The sequence below is a fragment of the Perognathus longimembris genome, unplaced genomic scaffold (assembly GCF_023159225.1).
Source record: "Perognathus longimembris pacificus isolate PPM17 unplaced genomic scaffold, ASM2315922v1 HiC_scaffold_5656, whole genome shotgun sequence".
Lineage (NCBI taxonomy): Eukaryota > Metazoa > Chordata > Mammalia > Rodentia > Heteromyidae > Perognathus > Perognathus longimembris.
The window spans coordinates 26,376-32,187 of record NW_025961107.1 but is presented as its reverse complement, the minus strand read 5'-3'; the positions used below and the strand labels follow the sequence as shown (position 1 = coordinate 32,187).

General features: G+C 44.8%; 1 pseudogene; it reads left to right on the top strand.

The window, feature by feature from the left end:
- Window positions 1-261: 261 nt before the first annotated feature.
- On the top strand, window positions 262-827 carry LOC125345402 (annotated as a pseudogene).
- Window positions 828-5,812: the final 4,985 nt, after the last annotated feature.

Sequence of the window (5,812 nt, the reverse complement as noted above, 5' to 3'; positions counted from 1 at the left end):
TTCCTCATGGTTGCCCAATGTGGTAACATAGCGTAAAGGGCACACCAGCAAGTTCTTCCATAATTTTCCAGCTGAAGTGACAGGCCAGGAGCCACAGGAACTCAGTCTGGAGATTTCACTCCTTCATTTCCCTATGTCACGTCATTTTTTTTTTCTCTTAAAACATCACTTTTTTTGCTCTGTACGCGTGGGTGTGGATGGCTAAGGGAGGATGGGCCGGGAAGCCCAGCCCCGGGGCCGGCTGGGCGTCTGTGCCTGGCAGAGCTGGTGTGAGACGAAGATACAGTACTTCTCCAGCCGCCTGGATAATCAAGACTTGTGGCCGGACCATTTGAACACACACCGTGATAGTGAGGAGCCAGGCCAAAAGCACAGACTATGGCGCTGAAATGGATTAATAAGGAGCTTAGTGATTTGGCCCGTGACCCTCCAGCACAATGTTCTGCAGGTCCAGTTGGGGATGACATGTTTCACTGGCAAGCCACAATTATGGGGACCTAATGACAGCCCATTCATCAAGGCGGTGTATTTTTTTGACAATTCATTTTCCTAAAGACTACCCCCTTCAAACCACCTAAGGTTGCATTTACAATAAGAATTTATCATCCAAATATTAACAGTAATGACAGCATTTGTCCTTGATATTCTAAGGTCACAGTGGTCTCCTGCTTTAACTATTTCTAAAGTTCTTTTATCCATTTGTTCACTTGCTATGTGATCCAAACCCAGATGACCCCCTAGTGCCAGAGATTGCACGGATCTATAAAACAGACAGAGATAAGTACAACAGAATATCTCGGGAATGGAGTCAGAAGTATGCCATGTGATGCTACCTTAAGTCAGAATAACCTGCATTATAGCTGGAATAAACTTTAAAATTACTATTCCTTTTTTTGATTACTTATCAGGCTGCTCCCCTATCAGACCTCGTCTTTTTTTTTAATTTTATATTTTGTTTACCTCCCTCCATTCATTCACATGCTCATCTGAGAAGACTTAAGTTCTTCCAGCTTTGGACAATAACTGCTTTTAGAAACTGGAAAGTAGTTACAAGAGAACAGCTGCCCAAGATTCAGAAAATTTTTAAAAAATGGAGCATGTGTATTATGTGGCCAATATTTTCACTCTTAACTCGATTATGAGACTAATCTATTCCTCACTGCTCTAGACATGCTGAAGAAACCATCTGGGGGAGGGAGATGGATGCTCAGTTGTCACATCAAATGAAACAACATCCTAGCAGCATCCATTCTTGTTTAAGCCTTCCAACTGTTAGAGATCTGAGGTTACATGCTCATAACTGATGTGGCTGGAGAATTGGTATTGAATTTATAGCATCAGCAGAACAGAAAATGTGATGTATTTTATTCATGTCAATAAGGAATGACCTGTTCATGTTCTACAGAGAATGGAAATTGAAGTCAAAACACCCTTTGTATTTCAAAATAGGGTCTCAAAACATTTGGTAGTTTTCATTTAAATTGTTAGGAGGCTTGGAGCCATTAGTTAATCTATCTTCAAATACACTTTTAATATAGCACTGAATAAATGATGCAAGTTGTTAATGGATGAGTGAATCAACTAATAGCACTGCTAATAATTGATTTATTTTTCTTCATAAAGTTGCATAAACCAAAAAATAATCACTTTTTTACCCATCATCCATCTATTCAGCACCCATCATGTTGTAAAGTGAAATGCATGCCCCCACATCGCCTGGGCCCCAGAATCCATGCCCAGTGCAATCCACCATAAAATCAGAGTTCCTGGAATGGGATGGCGGATGTGATCAATGAACTGTATCTATACCTATATGAATCTCCCTACCCATCCATCCATCTAATTTATTTATTCTTTTTTTATTTATTCTTTTTTATTGTACATCTACCCAACCACAATCCTTCAATCCATCCTTCCCACCAATCCCATTATCTGTCCATCCATCCATTCACCAACCATCTGTCCTTTCATCTATTCCTCCCTCCTTCCATCCAACCATCCCCACAACAACCCAGCCAACGACCCATCCACTCACGCAAGCACCAATCAATCCACCCACCAATCCATCCATCACCCACCCATCCCACCCTTCACCCATCCACCCATCCAGCCACCCCCCACTGATCCGACCTTCCACCCATCCCCCTGTACATCTACCAATCTCCCTACCTCCCTACATACCAACCTACCTAGCTACCTACCTTCCTTCCTATGTCCCTCCTTACCTACCTGCTTCCCTTCTGTTCCCTGAGGTCACAGCAAAAGCCAATGCCACATTTATACAGTTTTATGTAATTATGAAATAACAATAAAAATAAACATCTGTGGGGATTTCCCAGTCAAATGGTAGGAGCAAAAAAGAAAAAAAAAATAAGAAACCTCTCATTTTCCTGGTTGTCCAAGATGGGCTGGAGGAAGATGGCATCTTAATGAGGTGGACGCCAGGATTCCAGCCAGATGACCTGCCTAGCGCCCAATAACATTTATTTTATTACATTTATTTTATTTTATTTTCCCACATGATCTATTATATTTACTTTTCCACTCGGTTTCCCAGTTGGATAACAGTGTAAAGGGCACAGCAGCAAGTTCTTCCAGAATTTCCAGCTGAAGTGACAGGACGGGAGCCACTGTGGCCTCAGCTTGGAGAATTTCACTCCTTTTATTTCCCTATGTCATGGCATTCTTCTTTTTCCCAAAAAATTCCTTTTTTTGTGGTTTGGTGCCAAAAGAGAACCTCGTTCCGTAGCCGAGTGGTGAAGTATAGTGATGGAAAATCATGATGGTCACTTCTGGGGGTGTTTAGAGATGGCTTGCATTGCAGAATTTTCCTCTGTAATGTAGGATATCAATAGATTGAATATATCTCAACACAGAGGAAAATGTATCAATATCAGTGTATCTCCTGCCTGTCCACCTATCTAGCTATCATACATTTATCTCTCCAGCTATCCATCCATCCATCTATCTATCCTTCCACCCCTCCATCTTTTATCCATGTATCTATACCTATATGTAATTTCCCTACCCATCCATCCATCCATCCATCTAACTATCCCACCAACATCTATCCATGTGACAATCCTTCCGTGCCTCTGTCCATGTATCCATTTATCTATGTATGTAAATCTACCTAACCAACAAATAAACCACCCAACCATCCATCCACCCACCTCATCTCCATCCTTCCAACCTTCTAGCCTACCATCAACCTATCACCCTTCCTTCTTTTCATGCATCCATCCACCCAGCAAAGAATCCATCCAACCAACTTGCCAAGTATCCAAACATACCTCCAACGATCTTTCCACACAACTACCCACCTATCCATTTATCCATCTATCCACCCAACCCATCCAATCCATCCACTTACTCATCCATCTGTCTGTCCTTCCCTATAGTACTACCATCCATCCACCCACACATCCACCCAACCACCCCACCAACCCATCCACCCCACGCTCCCAACAATCCATTCATCCATCCATTCCACACATCCCATCCATCCTTCCATCCAACCACCCATCCATCCATCCACCCATCCATGCATCCATCCATCGACCCACCCATCCACCTATCCATCCACCCATCCATCCATACACCCTTCCACATATCCATCCATCCATCTATCCATCCAACCTCACGAACATCCATCTACCCACCCACCCATCCAACAATCCAACCTTTCACCTATCCCACCATTGGTCCATCCATCCATTCCACCCACCCATCCCTTCATTCATACATTCATTCCTCACTCCACCCATCCATCCAACCAACTACCCACCCATCCATCCACCCGTCCACCCATCCATCCACCTGTCCACCCATCCATCCAACCACCATCCATCCAACCAGCCACCCACCCATCCACCGACCCATCCACCTATCTCTTCATCCCTTCATCCATCCATTCAACCACCCATCACACTCATGCACCAACACATCCAGCTGAAGTGACAGGCCAGGAGTCCACAGGAACTCTGGCTGGAGAATTCCATCCTTCATTTCCCTAGGTCATGTCATTATTTTGTCTTAAAAAATCACTTTTTTATGGATAAGGTGAGTAGAGAACCCCGTTCCGAAGCCTGGTTTGTGCAGTGCAGTGATGGACAATCTTGATGATCACTTCCTGGGGCAGTTTAGATGTGGGCTTGCGTTACAGTATGTTCTTCTCTGATGTAGGATATCAATAAATTTAAGATATATCAAAATAGATGGAAATATATCAATATCGATGTATCTCCCTGCCTGTCCACCTTCTAGCTATCGTCTATTTATCTCTCCATCTCTCCATCAACCCGTCCATTTGTTCTCCCATCCATCTAATCATTTATCCATCTATCTATACCTATATGGATCTACCTATCCATCCATCCATCCTTCCATCCATCCACCCATCATCCATCAATGCAACTATCCATCCACCCATGTATCCACCTGACCATCCATACGTGCATCTATGCACAAATCCCTCCTTCCACCAATCCACCCATCCATGAACCAACAATCTGTCTGTCGGACTGTCCATGATTATGTCTGCCATCCATCCATCCATCCACCCACCCATCCATCCATCCATCCTATGAATGAACCATCCATTCATTCACCAATCCACCATCCATTCATTCACCCACCTACCCGTCCACCTACCCTTCCATAAACCTACGCATCCATTCACCCATTCACACCATCCATCCACCCATCCAACCATCCACCCACCCATCCAACCACCCCATCTACCCATCCACCCATCCATCATCCATCCATCCACCCACTACCCATCCATCCACCTCTTCACCCCACCAATTATGTTGTAAAGTGAACTCCAATCCCCCACACATCACCCGGCCCCAGAATCCATGCCCAGTGCATCCACCATAAAATCAGATTCTTGGAATGGGATGGCGGATGTGATCAATGAACTGGAAATCACGCTTCATTGCGTGTGTGATGTGACAGGACATATCCAAATCAATGCCAGCAGACCCTACTTCCTCTTGGCAAGCCCGCCATGACTCCTTCATACACTCAGCCATCAAGCCCGCCTTCCTGCCAGGCACCCCCACAACACAGGGGGGAACCCAGGGAACTCAGTGGGGTGAAGCTCAGTTCAAACTTGAACAGCAGGTAGTAATTCGTGTTGGTGACCGCGTACCAGCAGAAGGAGGAGAAGAACACCCATCCTCCAGCCCCTGTGCCCCAACTTCCTGCCGCTGCGGCTACTGCTCCAGCTTTGCACTCCATTGCCCATGGGGCAACGAAGCATAAAGGGCACAGAAGCAAGGCCTTCCAGAATTATCCAGCTGAAGTGACAGGCCAGGAGCCACAGGGGCCTCAGAGTGGAGAACTCACTCCTTCATTTCCCTAAATCATGTCATTGATTTTTCTCTTTTAAAAATCCACTTTTCATGGGTCAGGTGGGCAGAGAAACTCGTTTTATATCCAGGTGGTGCAGTGCAGTGATGGAAAATCATGATGGTCACTTCCTGGGGGTGTTTAGAGGTGGCTTGCTTTCCAGTATGTTCTTCTGTGATGTAGGATATTAATAGATACATATAACTCAACATAGAGAGATATGTATCAATATCCACATATCTCCCTGCCTGTCCACCGATCTAGCTATCGTCTATTGATCTTTCGCTCTCTCCCACCAACCGTCCTTCCACCCATCTATCACTTATCCATCTATCTATACCTATATAGAGCCATCCATCCATCCTTCCATCCATCCATCCACCCATCCATCCATAGAACCTATGCAACCGCCCATGTATCCAACTGACCATCCATTCGTGCATCTGTCCAGGTA